The following is an 18,357-nucleotide window of genomic DNA, read 5'->3' on the forward strand; positions in this document are numbered from 1 at the left end:
GGATCCATGTAAGAAAGTTTTTCTCAGGAAACTCAGAAAACCAAAGGACGGAGGGAAAGGAGGGGAGGGAGGGAGGGGAAGGAAGGAAGATAGAAAGGAAGGAAGGAAGGAAGGAAGGAAGGAAGGAAGGAAGGAAGGAAGGAAAGAAAGAAAGAAAGAAAGAAAGAAAGAAGAGAGAGAGAAAGGGAGAAGAAAGAGAGAGAAAGAAAGAAGAAAGAGAGAGAAAGAAAGAGAGAAGAGAGAGAAAAAAAGAAGAGAGAGAGAAAGAAGAAAGAGAGGAACAGAGAAAGAAGGAAAGAAAGAGAAAGAAAGAAAGAAAGAAAGAAAGAAAGAAAGAAAGAAAGAAAGAAAGAAAAGAAAGAAAGAATCCTCGCTCAAACAGTAGAACTATAATTCTTATGGTATTTCACTGGTGTAGAGTAGACAATTAAGGCCTACAGCCAAAAGACCACTTTAAATCTGACAGCAAAATGGTCACTTTTGCTGATTTGATGGATTCTTCAAAAGATATTATCTTGATCCTTAAATCCCCATCCCCATCCCAAAATTACCACCACATCACTTTTAAAAAAAGCAAAATGTTTCAGCCTTCTGTGTCCTCAGAAATGTTAAGTGCAAATCCATGACCAAGAAATATTGCTTAACTTGATATTAAACAATTAGATAAACTCTTCAAACAGCAGTAGGCGAACATTGTTTCACACAAAGTAACTATCACTTGAAGTTTATCCAAAATCATATTTGTTTTGGTGTTTCATCTCATGGCAAGCACTATTCACATGAGTTAAGAGTATGAGTTCAGAGATAGTTATCAGAAAAACAAGAAAATCAAGCAAAAGATGAAGGCAAGGTCTTTCAAAGTTCTCAAACTAATTACCAGATATGGAAACCAAGAGAATACCTATCCAGGTCAGGTTCCTTGAGACAGACAAGAGCAGGAAGGAAGTTTTCCAAGTAGATTAGTTATGCATCTTGCATTTTTTTTATTTCCCAAAATCTTGACCTACCCACTGCTGAAATGTAACCAATCTGACTCTCAAGTAAATTGATCTCTCTGGCTTCTGCAATCTCTTGAATCTCATCTCATAATCTGTTCAATGGCCAAATAATGACATCATCATTTTTCAGGGGGCAGCTCTGAACATTTTTCAGCAAACATACATAGCTGAAGTTCTTCTGGTCCTGATTCTTTCTGAGACATGGATTTTTCAGGCTCCATAGTTCTTTGTCCTACCTCAAAGGCAGACGTTGTCCGTGATGTAAGACGAAAGATGTCATTTCTACTTCCCCCCCCCATGCTCTGACCTGCTAGTTATTATATAACTAGTGAGCAGGGGTGCTATTCAGCAAGTTCGGACAGGTTGTGACAGGTTCTGGAGAACTGGTAGTGGAAATTTTGAGTAGTTCGGTGAACTGGCAAATACCACATCTGGCTGGCCCCAGAATGGGGTGGGAATGGAGATTTTGCAATATCCTTCCCTCAGGAGTGGGGTGGGAATGGGGATTTTGCAATATCCTTCTTTCAGGAGTGGGGTGGGAATGGGGATTTTGCAGTATCCTTCCCCTGGAGTGGGGTGGGAATGGAGATTATGCAGTATCCTTCCCCAAGGAGTGGGTTAGGAATTGGGATTTTGCAGTATCCTTCCCCCCAGGAGTGGGGTGGGAATGGAGATTTTGCAGTATCCTTCCTCTGGTGTGGGGTAGGAATTGAGATTTTGCAGTATTCTTCCCCTGCCACACCCACCAAGCCACACTCACAGAACCGGTAGTAAAAGAAATTGAATTCCACCACTGTTTGCAAGTTCAAAAAATTCAAAGAGCACCACATTTGGAGGAAATGGCTTTATAGGATGTTTTTTTTCCCCACTACTTTTTTAAGTCATTTCTACCGACAGCTTGAAAATGCTTGGAAAAAAATATATATGGTGACAATTCAGCCAAAGATCACACAAAGCATTAGCCACTGCACAGAAGAGCGGCCATGAAAATTTGATTTTAAGCAGATCCAGATGATTGTCACATCATTTCCTATGGAGGAAGATTGCTACATTTCTCTGAAATGCAATTGTCTCATCAGCCGCCCTCCTGAGCTCCATTTTTGCTGGCAGAGGGTTGCAAGAGGCTGTCGCAGCCAAAAATGGAGCTCGCCCTCCCGAGCGCCATTTTCACTGGCAGAGGCACCACAGGACAGTCCTTTGCTGTTTCCAGGGCAGCCTCATAGGCCAGATCTAAGCACCCCATGGGCTGGATCTGGCCTGCAAGCTTTGAGTTTGACATCCCTACTTTAAACCATTCTATGTTTAGATTTACTGTTTTTCAAGACACAGCACTGCCATCCACTTCTATACAATGTTCCTTGAGATTACTTTATCAATATATTACAAGCCAATCCCAGTTCCCTCGTGCATGCATTGGATCACAGCCAAAAATAACCTCAATTGTCAATTGTTAAAGAACTATTAAATCATTTTCTCCCAAGAAACTATGTTGGGGTTTTTTGCTGAGGATCTTGAACCAACTGCATTGAACTCTTATTAAGCTGTATTATCATAACCTTTCCAAGAAACAATGCAAGAGAATTTGGAAATCTAATATTACCCTGTTTCCTGTCAAAGGCGAAGACGGGATGGAAAAATGCACTTTGAAAGAAAAACAAAAAGACATTCTACCTAGCAATAACAGCAAAGCAAACCTTTTCTGCTGATAACGTATTTCAAGGTTACACACACACAACTCAAGCAGAAGTGATTGGCCTGGACTTTCCAAATAGTAACAGCAGGAACACATATATAATTCCTGCTCGCCCACATGCGGACTCTGAACTATTTAGCCACATATCCTCCAGGAAAAGTAGAAATCATAAGAACTTACTGCCTGCCGAACTCGAAAGTTATCAACTGGCCTGAGTGGGAGGGGGAAAAAATCTGCTTGAAATTTTGGAATAACTGTTGCTAAGCTAAATTGTTTTCGTCCAACTATTCTATTTGTTTTCATAGTGGATGATGTGTATGGGAGGGGGGGATTTTGTTACTGACATTATTTAATAAATTAAGAAAAGTTGAGGGCGAAGACTTGGATAAGGCTATAAGAGATGCAGCACTTTTTATTTTTAAAAAATGTTCTTTAGGCTATTGGGGTTTGTTTATAATAACCAAAAAATGAAATATAACAATCCTTAAACAGAGCTAAAAGCTGCAGCTTTAAAAAACAGCAGTGGAGTTCATTCAGAAGAGCTTCACTATGTCAGGGATCTGGTTCTGAATTAACAGCCTCAGAGGGAGAGGTTTTTTGTCTCTCTATCCCACAATGGGTGAAAGACCCAGATATTCTTCTACTGTTCACAATTAGCCTAATAGTTGTATCAGATCAAACTGAACATTAATCTAATATTGCAATTCTCTAGGATCAGTCCAACCTTTTGACACTTTATTACACACTGGTTAAATCTCATATTCCAACAAGAGATTTCAAAATTAAATTATAAAGAACACCGTTGGCCTCCCCTTCCACAAAAAAAAAAAAAGTTTCCCAGAGTCCTTATTATCAAAGAAGATAGTTGCTACTAGCGGCTTAATAGCCTGCAAGCTACTGCTTACACAAATGGAAACGGAAGTAGCAAAAGTTCAAATTAAAGCAATGGTTTTTAAAAGTTCAGCAATTCTTACAATAAAATGAGCTGGTTTTTCAGCCAAATAGATGGAATGGCTGAGTCCTCCTGTTTCTGCAATCAGGTTATGTTATGTTGTGTTGTGATGTGATGTGATGTGATGTGATGTGATGTGATGTGATGTGATGTTATGTTATGTTATGTTATGTTATGTTATGTTATGTTATGTTATGTTATGTTGGTAAAGGTTCCCCTTGCACATATGTGATAGTTGTTCCCGACTTTAGGGGGCGGTGCTCATCTCTGTTTCAAAGCCGAAGAGCCAGCACTGTCCGAAGACGTCTCCGTGATCATTTGGCCAGCATGACTAAATGCCAAAGGTTCATGGAACACTGTTACCTCCCCACCAAAGGTGGTCCATATTTTTCTATTTGCATTTTTTATGTGCTTTCAAAGTGCTAGGTTGGCAGAAGCTGGGACAAGTAACGGGAGCTCACCCCATTATGTGGCACTAGGGATTCAAACCGTTGAACAGTCAATCTTTCAATCGACAAGCTCAGCGTCTTAGCCACTGAGCCACCGTGTCCCTTATATATGTTATGTTATGTTATGTTAATTCATTTGATTTGATTTTTAGCCCATCATTATTTCTTTATAAATAACTAAAGGTGACAAACATACCTAATACTCTTTCCTTCCCCTATTTTCCTCACAACACCTGTGAGGTGGGTTAGGCTGAGAGAGAGTGACTGGTCCAAAATCACCCATCCGACTTTCATGCCTAAGGTGGGACTAAAACTCACAATCACCTGATTTTTAGGCCAGTACCTTAATCACGTCACCAAACTAAATGTCTATGAAGATTCTCAATCATCCAGATCATTTTTGTACCAAAAGGTGTTTTTTCAAGAGGCAATATCTTGCAAATATTGCACTTTTCATCCAAGAAGCTTTTCAGTTCTGACTGGGTGTTGGACAATCTTATGCCTTTAAACCCAAGAATATATTAATACAGAAGCTTGTCCATCCCAAGAACAAAACACCCAGACATAAACTGAGCAATGTGATATATTCAATACAATACAGTGAGATATCTGCAGATCTGTACATTGGTGAAACAAACAACTACTTCACAAATGTATGGCACAACATTGGCGAACAAACCCATCAGGACAAGTTTCAGCAGTCTATCTACATTTGAAAGACAAAGGTCACTGTTTTGAAGACAGCAAAGTCCACATTCTGGGCAAAGAGACCATTGGTTTGAAAGTGGGGTCAAAGAGGCCATCTATGTTAAAATTGAACAGCCCTCTCTCAGCAGAGGAGGAGGGATAGGATACCATCCATTTGTGCATAAATGCTTACTCTTTGATTACACAATTGTCTCCACGAATCTGCAGCTTCCCTATTTCTTGTAATTTGGTTAAATACAAGAAACTGTCTCCTCTTCAGTTTCATCAGGCGTGAAATTGTAGCTTGGTTAAGGGAAAATCCTGTATTTGGGAGATCGTCACCCAATTTTTCTGCCCATAAATTTTGGTGCAAGAATGTTGAAAAGGCCATTTGTGCCTAGCTCTACTAGAGTCATCTGGGATTAACTTTAATGTAAAAGTGAAGTGATTAACTAATGTAAGAGCTTTCAAGATTAGGTTAGGCCAAAAAGAAAATCATTGATCTCATTTTTCACATTCCAGTCTTGCTCTTGCTTATGGATATTTAATATTGAACAACAGTAAATGATGGAATTTGCAAAGCACAGGGGGAACCAAAAAGTTCAAAGCAGCTCCCAAAAGTTATGATTGTTTTATTTCCTTAACATGAAATAATCCATTAAAAAAACCTAATAATATAATCCTGGACTGAAGCTAAATCAATAACAAAGTAATATTTCAATTCTGTCAGCCCACATTATGCAAGGAGAAAAAAAAATCCAGCATGTACAGTACCTTGTGATTTTAATATATCACAGTACAAAATTGAGATATATCAAAGCAGGTTATGTAGCGTTATAAATATTATTGTTTTGTATCACTTCCATCATTGGGATAGCAAAATATTTATAGGTAATCTCAGGCACAATTATTCCTTTTGAATTTTTTTCTCACCTTTATTATGTTATGAGAGTATTTGCTGAGTTGGAGAAATTACTTTATATATAAAACAAAGTCCGGGTTCTGAGACCTGTTATTCATCATAAATACATAATATATGCACATATGCATGTAATAACAGTGGTAGCCACAAACAGTGAGTAGTACAGGTCCATGGTAGGCAAAAAGGCTAAAAGAAAGTGAAAGTAATGCCTAAATAATTTTTTTAAACATATTGGCCCTTAAACAGAACAATACTTGAGTTTCAGGGAGCTGGAACCAACTGGAGTCCATTCTCTGATACAATTCATCATTTCTGAGTCTGGATGCAACCATTTGGGTGAAAAGATGTCAAGTAGTTGAATCAGTTGAATCAAATGTTTCAATTTGCTTAGTTCTAACTTGGGGAGCCAATTTGGTATAGTGGCATCAAGCTAGAAACCAGGAGCTCATGAGTTCTAGTCCTGCCTTGGACATAAAGCCACTGTGTTATGTATTGTATATAGTTGTCAGTTGAAGTTCTCAGTCTGGTCCTCTGTTGGAGCAAGAAAATACTCTCTCCTGATTGGTCGTGGGCTGATCACCTTCCCTATAAAAGGAGCTGTGTCAGCCAGGGAGCAACAGTTGCCTCACAGGCACAGAACATAACACTCTGTCTTCTGGGTACTGGCTTTTTTCTGATCTAAAACAGAGACTAGGTCTTCTTCAAACTGGAGTCACCTCTTGTGTGGGGATAATTCCCAGAATTCCCAAACAATCAGAAAGAAAAGCCTGGAGTAAAGAAAAATATTGTTATCACTATGGAGAAAGAATTGTTCTTACCATATTAGAAACCAAAAGAGGTTTGCTCATTTTCTGACTTGAAAGGGGAAAACATATTAGGTAGAAAGTGGGAACACAGATATAGTATATATATGTCAGTCATATAACCAAGCTAAATATGTGGCACGCCTATAAATAGGGGGAAGTGTGTGGTATCACACACAAAAATTATTATACAATAAGGCAACTTGCAGCCTTTCTAATGGAGGGTATCAGATAGAATTCAGTCCTCAAGCACTTTACTACTCAATAATCATAGCGTTACTTTTCATCAGTAAACTCATCAGCCTTACAACACGGCTCCCACAAGCAAAATTATTTTTCCAGTGCACTGGTCACTTGTTAAGGCCACAACAGCCATTATACTTTGTCATTTGAATGTGTTTATTTTACAATCTAATCATACTTAATCCATAGTCTGTAACGTCTCCTTCTGAGTCATTAACAGACATCCACTGTGAATGCTTAATACTTATTTTGAATGCACTGATGCAACTTTCTGCTTGATATCCTACTCCTAACTATTTTAAAGTTGGAGCTTTAGGAAAAAGCCAAAAACAGGTTGTAAAAACTTAGATTTGTAGCATGCAATATGCCCAAAGCCCTACTATGTTTTTGAAACTCCTCATTATCAGATACTGAATTTGAGCCAATGTCTCAAAGCTTGAAATGTATTCTGCAGAATATACAAAGCTATTTGAAATAATTTTGAAAACTAAATCTTGCTTTCTATTCTTTTCTTATCTTTAGTATTCTCCTTTTATTGTACAAATTATATCGTTCTTTTAAAATATTAGGCTTTATTGTAATGCTAATTCATAGTAATTTTAAAAAATAGATTAATTTTTTAAAATAGAGAGATGAAACTCTTAAAATGATTATTGCAAGAACCATGGATACTACTGTATTGGTGGCATGCCATAATCTCTACAGCAGGGATGTCAAACTCAATTTCATTGAGGGCTGCATCGGCGTTGTGTTGGACCTCGGGGGGGGGATAGATATGGCCAAGGTGGGTGTGGCCAGCATGATATCACTCATGTCAGGGGGGCGCCTGTGGTGACCCAAGCGCTCTGCCAGCAAAAATGGGCTCCTGAGTTGCATTTTCAGCTATGATGGCCTCTTGCAGCCCTCTGCCAGCAAAAATGGAGCTTGGTGGGGGGGCATGTGCGGCCCTTGCAAGATCCATTTTTGATTGGGATGACCTCTGCAACTCTCTGCCAGAGAAAACAGGCCCTTGGGAGGGCCGCGAATGCGCTCCATTTTCGCTAGCAGAGGCATGGTGGACCGGTCCTTTGCTGTTTCCAAGGTGGCCCTATGGGCCAGATCCGGCCACTGGACCTTGAGTTTGACACTCTGCTCTGCAGGATTTCAAGGAGTAGAGAAACCAATAACTCTCAGAACAATAAACAAGCTAAACTAAATTTCTCATCTGGTTGAGATTCAGCAAGGCTATCATTAGAGTGCAAGAGAAAACAAAAATCAAAAACAAAAGCCAGTGTTGATGTTGATATAGTATGTTAAATTATATATCATGTTCTTACCAATTTTGTCAGTGTGGTTGAGATAATCTTGGCTGAAAAGGGCATCCTGGTAAAATCTTAATTTCAGGTGGCTGAAGTCAGGATCATGGCACTGTAACAGCTGAGGAATGAAGACTGCACTAACAATCACTGCATTCTAATGTAGTATATTTTCTTTTATTTTCTTTTACCGAGAGCATATGCACCAAGACAAATTCCTTGTGTATCTAATCACACTTGGCCAATAAATAATGTTATGCTACGCTACGCTACTCTACTCTACTCTACTCTACTCTACTCTACTCTACTCTACTCTACTCTACTCTACTCTACTCTATTCTATTCTATTCTATTCTATTCTATTCTAGTATGTGGCATTTCTTCATCATCCTAGTCTAGTACTGGTCCTAGATTAGAGAAATCATCATAGACGAGAGAGGACAGACATAGGATGGATCGTTGGCTATTTTACTTTATTTATTATTTTATTTTAATGGATTTAACCAAAATCTGGACAACTTGCAAAAACTAATATAAAACAGAATGAAACAATTAAATTAAGGGCCTTTCTATCCAAGCATGGATAGACCAACTTTTTATGTGATGAAGAATTTTTTTTTCATAAATTTATTTCTTCATTATGCCTAAACATGAAGCTAAACAAAATCATCATGAACATCATCCTTAGATTGTGTTATGAAGTTGAGATGCAGAGACAAGCAGGCCTGTTGCTGGCACATTGATTGGTAACCGCCTGACAGTAACCTTTCATAAGCTGCTAAACATCTCAAGACTGCAGTGAATCTTCAAGATTGGCGATTTTATATAACTTCAGACTCCATGCCTTGGAAAAGCAATGTAAATTAGCTCACAAGTTCATTCCTGCAGGGCAACCATGGTTTTGTCACAATAATTAGTGATCTCAACCTGCATTGACTGTCACATACTTGAACTTGTTTTTGCTTTGGAGACATAAATGTAGACTACATTGACATTTATTCTTTGCCAGATCATTTTCTGGTCAAATGGTGTATTGTTGCTACCAATTTCTATGAAGATTCTCAGTATCTGGGTCATGGTTGCCCCAAAGGTGCTTTTTCAAGAGGCAACTGGACTTCCTTTATTTTTCATTGAAGAGGTTTCACTTCTCATCCAAGAAACTTCTTCAGTTCTGATGCTATCAACGGGCTTTTGGATCCTAGAAAGATTAGGGGTAAATATCATTATTTCCTATGATGTGTTGATTGAGTAGTGTAGAGTTTTAAATAGTTGAGATGTTTTGTATTTTTGTTCCCTTGTACATTGTACACAGAGCTGGTCAGATTAAGACAGGTCACAAATGCTGCCAGTACAAAAAAAAAATCCCGCAGTTTGCAGTGGCAATAGCATCCAGAGACAGAAAGACATATGTCTTTCCCACCCCACACTTCTTAGTATCCCATGTTGAGATTCATGATATGGCCTTTTGATATTGTCACGCCTGGGAAGAATGCAGAAATCCAAAGTTTTCCTTTGTGTTGATGAGTTCCACACAACCCAGATACTGTTGAAGTATACTAGTTTTGTTTCAAACTAATTTTTCATTTACCGTGAGTTACAGGTTTAATAAACCGGTAGAGAGTGAAATCTCATTTAGTGCCAGACTGAGAACAAATCATCCTGGAGAAGATCTATTTGGGTGATCGCTAAAAGTCAACAGTGACTCTTTACACATACCTCAATTTCTTTGTTTAGAAACAAATGGGCCACCTTCATAATGGTGAGCACTGTTTCATCCCTGGTTCTACTGGTTCTAACTCTTTAGAATTTGAGAAGCCAATTCTAGGCAGGGAAGAGGGTGCAGAAGACAAATGAAATATGCAGTAGACTACTGAATAAACTATGCCACCGTTTCTTAACTTGGTATATTGAGAAGTTTTAAAAAAAACTAAAGAGAGAGGGAGGGCAGTTTTTAGGATGAAGAGATTTAAGAGTCTCACAATTTCTGTGATTTTGACAACACCCATCATGTTTCAAAAGCAGTGGGGGCAGGGAAACTCTTATCGAAATTTGTGTTAACTTTTTCTTATCACCATTTGCAAATGTTAGTTGGCTGTTGTTGTTTGGGGGACTGAAAGCTTATTGTCTCTACTTGTTTGTGGACATATTCATAACAGAATATCAGAGTTGGAATGGACCGTTTAGTTCAATCCCCTGCTCAGGCAGACAACCCTATACCATTTCAGACAAATGGTTGCCCAATCTCTTCTTTAAAACTTCCAGTGTTGGAGCATTCACAACTTCTGGAGGCAATCATTCCGCTGATTTATTGTTTTAACTGTCTTCCACCACAACATTCAGGAGTATTATCAAGAAGGAATTGACCAATTGTAACAACCATCTAGACATTGCCAAATCTGGAAAATGGACAACAATTAAGGCAGCAATTTTTAAAATCAACTTTGTTTCCAACAGAATGAGAGATAAACAGTTTTAAAATGTCACATAGAAGAGCCCATATTAAGCATGTTTCATTTAGAAACCTAAGATTTTGTTTCGATCAACCAGGACTATAAGGCAGTGACAGTTGACATCCTGCAATCCAGTGGTGGGATTCAAATTTTTTTACTACTGGTTCTATGGCTTGGTGGGCGTGGCATGGCTTGGTGGGCATGGCAGGGGAAGAATACTGTAAAATCTCCATTCCCACCCCACTCCAGGGGAAGGTTACTGCAAAATCCCCATTTCCTCCTGATCAGCTGGGACTCGGGAGGCAGAGAATAGATGGGAGCGGGGCCAATCAGAGGTGGTATTTACCGGTTCTCCGAACTACTCAAAATTTCTGCTACTGGTTCTCCAGAACTGGTCGGAACCTGCTGAATACCACCTCTGCTTCAATCATATCTTCAGTAATAGAAAATTAAGTGTCACCAGGATTCTCAACCTGAAGAGATTACCATAACTGGCCAGTAAAATTCAGACAACCACTATATGGTAGCAAAGAACAAAGAAAACTCTCTTTGCTGATATCTTGCAACCTGCAATAGTACAGGAAGTCAAAATGAGGCCCCAGTTCCCTTTTTTCCCTGAAGCCTATATAGGAAGCAATGGACTTGATTCTATATGCAACACTCTTTTAAAAAGAACACCTGTGTTAGCATCAATGATTCATGCACAAATGTTTTCTGCATGTTATTCGTGCATCCTCAGGAAAAGCTATTGTTGCGAAGTTCTCCACAAAAGGCAGAAAATCCATAAACGTTTATATTAAAGAACTAAAGTAAAATACTGACTCATAGGAAATTCAGTGGGGAAAAAATTACATCACATCAAATATTAACTGCATTTAGTTTAAGTATATACAGCTGACTTACAGCAAAAAAAGTAATTTGGCTCTTGAATTCATTTTTTTAAAAGCAGTGGAAAAATATGTTAGTCACCCAAAACTGCGCATCTTCGAATGAGGCAGGAAGAAATTGAAGGACTATGGTATCTTGGCAGAAAATTCTTAATATATCTATTTAAAAAGTTGAAAAAAATAGTGTTCATTTTTCTTTGAACACAGAATATTAGTATCTCCAAACATTCTACCAACACATGGAATGCGTAGACTTTTGGGAAATTCAAACCATGTGTATGTAACTTGATTTTTAACTTGATTTTTACTTTTACTTGAAGTTTTAACCTGTTTTCTGTTTTGCATCTATGACTATATTCATGTATTTATAAGCTTTTATTATGATCTTGTAAACCACCCAGAATCACATAGGTGAGGTGGATGGCGTAGAAATTTAATACATAAATAATAAATAAATGTATTTAGAAGATGCATCCAGATGCACTTTCTCACCTGATACTCAACGCTATTCACGTTAGGATCAGAATCAAGAAAACAGCAATTATTTCTCCAGATTACAATATTCCACAGTTTCCACATTGCCATCTGCATACCACCATACATCTGAAAAATATGTTTCCATATGCTGTATTATATATGACTCTGAATTGAGATCATATTTCTTAAATACCCAGTACCAGTGTTTAAGTCTGAGAGATGAAACTTTTCAATTGATGCTACGTAAGTATGCCATCCCCACAAAAAAACCAAAACTTTCAATAAATCATAATCAGCATATGCAATAATTTGTCACACGGAAATGTGTGGTTCTTTTAATTAACATAGTTCTCCAAGGAGAAAAAGTATTTATCTGTTTAAGCTGATAAACCATGCTGAGGCAGTATCTCTCATTAGCACATGCTGCATACACTAAGGTTTAACACTTACCATATTTATATATTTATTTATTTGTTTATTTAACTTATCAAGCACTAGTTCTCTACTACGTCACTAAATGTGGTAAATTTGGACCTACTTTTTCAATTTCAGACTAAGGGGTCTGGTTGCAACCAATATACACAGTGACAACATCCCTGGCACCAACTCATTTAAAAAAGATAACTTGTAAAAATTAAATGGAAAATTGGCAAACAGCAGAACAAGCATGGGAAGCTTCACATTTCTTTCTACGAACATCTGAGACCTCCATAAGTCTCACAGCCATTCTTAGAAACTAAAAATGGTAGTTGAGCTTTGTAGACCGTATACCCATTTTCCCAGAAAAATCAAACAACTATGGTATACAAGGGTAAGAGAAAGTAACTTCAATTTTTTGCCATCTGGTAAACAGGCATTTTTGTGAATCATACCCTTCGGGGAAGTCATTTTTTGAGAAGTTCCATGAAATGTTCTGAAAATGCCAATTGTATGGTCCGGCAAGGATGAGAACCACTGTTCTAATCAACCTGCATTTTACACTGATATGGTTTCTTTGTTTTCTTTTTACTGTTTTACCGACCTCGGAGGGATGAAAAGCTGAGTCAACCTTGAGCCTGGTGAGATTCGAACTGTAGTAGTAATTACTTGTAGTAATTGCAGACAGCTGGTGCTACTTAACAGCACTTTAGTCTGCTGCACCACCAAGGCTCTTATTGCCATTCATTTGGGTGTTTTAAAGACATTGAACAGATTTACTTTGTGCTATTTACAAATTTTGCTTTTGTTTGTCAGCATAGTGCTAATTTTAAATAAGTAAATACATTTGAAATTCAAATATTATCAGACCAGTTAAGGGACCAAATTCTATACATGTGTTGTGGTCTGGCAGCAGCCTGTGGACCTGGCAATGGAGTCAGACAGTGAGATGGCTGGGGAGGACAATGGGTCAGTCCTGGAGTCAGGGGAAGGCCTGGATGAGGGCTTTGCATCAGAGGCAGAGATGGGGCCAGGTCCATCTGGGAGCGATGCACAGACTCCGGAGCCTCCAGAGGCAGACAGCAGAGAGGCAGAGGAACAGGAGGAGCCTGTTCCTAGTGCACACATGCGAAGAGCTGCCAGAAGGCAAGAGCAGCTGAAGCAAAAAGGACGACCTGGGAGTAAGGCCAGAAGATGATTGGCCACTCCCATAAGGCTTAAAAGAGCAGCAACGAGCCGTTGGGTTCTTTGTAGAAAAGCAATGTTGATTCCAGTGCTTCTTGTCAGCGTCCCTTGAACTTTGTGGGGGTTTTGCCAAGAAAAGCCTTTGGCAGATTGCCAAAGACATCAAAGGTTGGTGATAAGGCCATAGGACTGGTTATGAAGAATTTGTTTTGGACTAAGCTGAGAATGAATTAATTCTCAGCTGTTTTAATAAAATAAGTTTGTTCAGGACTGAATTGTGTTTGCTAATCACTACTTGGGCCTCGGTCACAACAATATGAACAAAAAGGATTTCAGATTAACAGAGTTGGAAGGGACCTTGTAGGTCATCTAGTCCAACCCCCCATCCAAGCAGGAAACCCTACCTCCATTTCTGACAAATGGCAGTCCAGTCTGTTTGTGAAAGCTTCCAGTGATGAAGCTCCCACAATTTCTTTCCATTAAGTAGGCCCAAATTACTGGAATCTCTAATTAAAAGAGATCAGCATGATGGTTCACCAGTTAAAACACTGGGCTGGTCAGCTGGAAAGCTGACAGCCCAGATTCAAGACCTGAGTGCTACCCGACGGGATAAGTTCCCATCCTCACCCTAGCTCCTGTCAACCTAGCAATTCAAAAGCATGCAAATGTGAGTAGGTGAGTAGGTACTGCTTCAGTGGGAAAGGTTACTGTGTTCCATATGTTCATGCTAGCCAGCGGTGGGTTTCACATTTTGTTACCACCAGTTCGCCCCGCGCACACCTTCTGTGCAGGCACCCAGCCTTCTGCACATGCACTTTGCTCACATGCGCACCTTCCACGCATGCACTCGGCCTCAAAAACGTGCCTAAATAGGATGGCATAGAGCGGGGGCGGGGGTGGGCCCACTCGTGATTTCTGCTACCGGTTCGGGCCTGAACCAGCTGAATAGTACCTCTGACGCTAGCCGCCTGATGATGGAAGCATCTCTCAGGCGACCCAGGCTCCCTCCGCTGAGATGAGCATTGCCCTCTTGAGTCGGTCATGACTGGACAGGGGAAACCTTTAAACCTTTTAAACCTAATTAAAAGAATCAGATTATAGAGAAAGGTGGAACACTGAAAGATCAGTGAAAAGTGTAACAGAGACCCCATACATTCTGTCACTACTCTTTCTCAAAATTGCTTCACTGTACGACACATATCATTTTTTTACAGTGGAAGGTATCACAAGGGCAGTCGATACAGGATTGATTCAGGGTGCCCTTGTTGTTTAAAAATTAGAGGCAAACGTATCAGTTCCTGAGGACAGAAATGCCTATTTTATACATCCTTTCAGTGCTTCTTCGTAGATGGAATATATGAGTTCAAATCCACCAAAGGCTATGGGTTGTCTCCTGCCAGATTAATCTCTCTCAACCTCATCTATTTCACATTTTGTACCATAGAAAGGGAATGAAAGGGGGGGAAAAAAACCCTCTCCATGTCTGTCACTATAAGGTCTTAGAGGATATACGGAGTATAACTATTCTAAATAAATACAGTTACTTTCAAACAACAGTGGTCCCTTGATGCAAAAGAGGCAAGCAGGAGCTAGGAAATAAAGCAGGTATGTGGTATAAGCATAGAAAAGATTTCTTTTCTTTTCAACAAGACTATTCCAATGTAGCATATACATCATCCTACTGCCATCCAGTGGTAGGCAAGGAGCACAAATTAAATAATTGGGGGGGGGGGGAAAGAAGCAAGCTAGCTTTCCCCAAAGGCTACCTAAAGACACCCGAGTGTGCCTATGGTTTATAAACTCAAGCTGAGAGATTGACTTATGATAAGGTTATGGATGAGTATGGAAGTGAATTTTGTAGGAATGTGCCAAATAAAATAGTCTAATGAAGGTCTATTGTACACTCTTCTGCCTTGTTTTGTTTTTTGTTTTCCTTTTAATTTATGTATTTATTATTTTACTTATTATTTTTATTTTATTTTTTGTCGGATGATGGACATGTGTTTATCCCAAGCCTGTTTAAACTCAGTTATTGATGACTAATCCACTTGGTTCCAAACTTCCGCTACATTTTGGTGACATTTGATCTATAGAAATGATTACAATTCAAGAATAGTTTTCATTTGGGAGGAATTAATAGCTACAGCAGAACGCAGCTGCTTACTCCTATGATATTCAAGATAAATATAATGCTACATTAGAACCAATAGAAAAAGTTTGATCCAAAATGGAATTTGGGGAAAAAAAAGTTTTCCTGATTTACTGCTGTGGCAAACTTGATTCAAAGTGCTGACCTACACAATTATGTAAGACTCATCCAGAAGCTTTGCTTCCACTAATTTTTCTTTCATTTAGGATTCTTAGAGGAACAGCACAAAAAATAAGATCAGCATCAGAGGTGGGTTTCAGCAGGTTCTGACCAGTTCTGGAGAACTGGTAGTGGAAATTTTGAGTAGCTTAGAGAACCGGTAGTAAAAATTCTGACTGGCCCCGCCCCCATCTATTCTCTGCCTCCCGAGTCCCAGCTGATCGGGAGGAAATGGGGATTTTGCAGTAACCTTCCCCTGGAGTGGGGTGGGAATGGAGATTTTACAGTTTTCTTCCCCTGCCACGCCCACCAAGCCACATCCACAGAACCGGTAGTAAAAAATTTTGAAACCTACCACTGATCAGCATATAAAGGAAACAAGCGCAAGAATTTTTAGATGTTTTTGGAGTATAATGTTCTGAGGTCCTGGATTTGTCAAGTAAAATGTTACTCTCAACACCTGCAAAGATTTTAAAATCAATACCAAGCAAAATGACTCATTACCTGCTGGGCTTCCTTTTGAATCATGCCATCCTGAGGATTTTTTTTTAAAATTTCAGCTATTTATGCTTTATTGAACCAACTTACATACATCCAAGAAGTGTAGTTGGAAACCTGACCATCATACTTTGTTTCATATCAGTTTCACATTTATTTATATTGTTGAACCTTCAGTCATTTAGGACATTTATCACTTGCCTTGATGAAACTGAATTGTTACAACTGGTTTTGTCCCAACACATTTTTTTTTATTTTTATTTTTTTGAAAGGGGTTGCAATAATTTCAGGTGCAAGGAACGGATCTCCAAATAATTCTTGAAACAGTTAGGAGTCTTTCAGGAATGAAAAGCAATGATAATTTAATTTTTAAAACTTAATCATGCTAATTAGGTGTAAGGGCTTTTTACCAGGAAAAAAAAGTATTTCTAAAAATAATTTTTATATCATGAAGTCAGGCAGAAACAGAAAAAACAAGATGGAATTTACAGAGAAAAGTATAAACTTTGTAGAAAGTTTCTGACTCTGCTCATTCTTTTTAAATTGTAGCTTGTTCTGACCCCTAATTTGTTAGGATATGGAAAGAAACATAGGTAATAACAAAAATAACAAAAAAAGCTTCTTCCAACATATTAAAAACAAGAAAAAAGTCAAGGAAACAATTGGCCCATTGCTGGGAGAAATTGGCAAGAAGGTGACAAACAACAGGGAGAAAGCAGAACTACTTAACTCATTTTTTGCATCTGTCTTTACACAAAAGGAAAAAAAACAGTCCAACCTATCAAAAACAGCACCACAAAAAACAGATTAGGAACACAAGTTAAAATAGGGAAGAAAATGGTAAGTGAAACCTGCCTACCCTAGATGAGTTCAAATCACCAGGACCAAATGGATTACACCCCAAGGTTCTGAAGGAACTGGGAGACGAGATCTCAGAACCACTGAACTATATCTTTCAAAGCTCCTGGATCACAGGGGAACTGCCAGAGGATTGGAAAAGAGCTGATGTAGTTCCCATCTTCAAAAAAGGAAAAAAAATAGATCCAGGAAACTACAGACCTATCAGCCTGACCTCAATACTAGGGAAGATTCTGGAAAAGATAATCAAACAACAAATCACCGAATACCTAGAAGCAAACCAAGTCATAACCAAAAGCCAACATGGGTTTGTCAAAAACAGATCATGCCAGACTAATCTTATTGCATTCTTTGACAAAGTGACAAAATTAATGGACCTGAGGAATGCTGTCAATATAATTTACTTGGACTTTAGTAAAGCATTTGATAAAGTAGACCATAACCACTACTGCAATGCTCTCTACATGGGGCTCCCCTTGAGGAGCACTCGAAAGCTCCAGCTGGTCCAGAATGCGGCCGCGCGGGTAATTATGGGAGCGACTTGGCGCTCCCATGTGACACCTTGCCTGTGCGAGCTGCACTGGCTCCCGGTGGTCTTCCGGGTGCGCTTCAAGGTATTGGTTCCCACCTTTAAAGCGCTCCATGGCTTAGGGCCCGGCTATTTGCGAGACCACCTTCTGCCACCGATAACCTCCCACCGGCCAATTCGGTCCCACAGAGAGGGCCTCCTTAGGGTGCTGTCGGTCAAGCAATGCCGACTGACGACCCTCGGGGGGAGAGCCTTCTCTGTGGGGGCACCCACCTTCTGGAACGAGCTACCCCCAGGAATACGACTAATCCCGGACCTCTGTACCTTCCGTCGAGCTTTGAAGACCTTCCTATTCCAGCAAACTGGGCTGGCTTAAAATTTTAAAAGGGTTATTTTAAGGGTAATGGGTTTTAAATATTTCGGGAAGCCAGTTGGATTTAATTCTGTTTTAAATTATTTTAAATTTTGTATTGTATGTATTTTAATTTGGCTGTGCACCGCCCTGAGTCCTTCGGGAGAAGGGCGGTATACAAATTTAAATAATAAAATAAATAAATAAATAAATAAATAAATAACCTACTACTAGATAAAGTAGAAAAATGTGGGTTAGACAGCATCACCACCAGATGGATTCATAACTGGCTGACCAATCGCACTCAACGTGTAGTCCTCAATGGAACTGCATCTACATGGAGGGAAGTATGCA

General features: G+C 39.1%; 1 long non-coding RNA gene across 1 annotated transcript in view; it reads right to left on the reverse strand.

Moving 5' to 3' along the window:
• The window catches only part of LOC117673831 (uncharacterized), a 45,869-nt gene that overhangs the window by 16,453 nt on the left and 11,059 nt on the right, over positions 1–18,357 (reverse strand). Inside the window, exon 2 of the long non-coding RNA XR_004593588.2 lies at positions 11,872–11,982. This is a non-coding gene — a long non-coding RNA (uncharacterized LOC117673831). The remainder of the gene's footprint in view (positions 1–11,871; positions 11,983–18,357) is intronic.

Source organism: Pantherophis guttatus, chromosome 2 (assembly GCF_059756535.1).
Source record: "Pantherophis guttatus breed Tessera chromosome 2, ASM5975653v1, whole genome shotgun sequence".
Taxonomy (NCBI): domain Eukaryota; kingdom Metazoa; phylum Chordata; class Lepidosauria; order Squamata; family Colubridae; genus Pantherophis; species Pantherophis guttatus.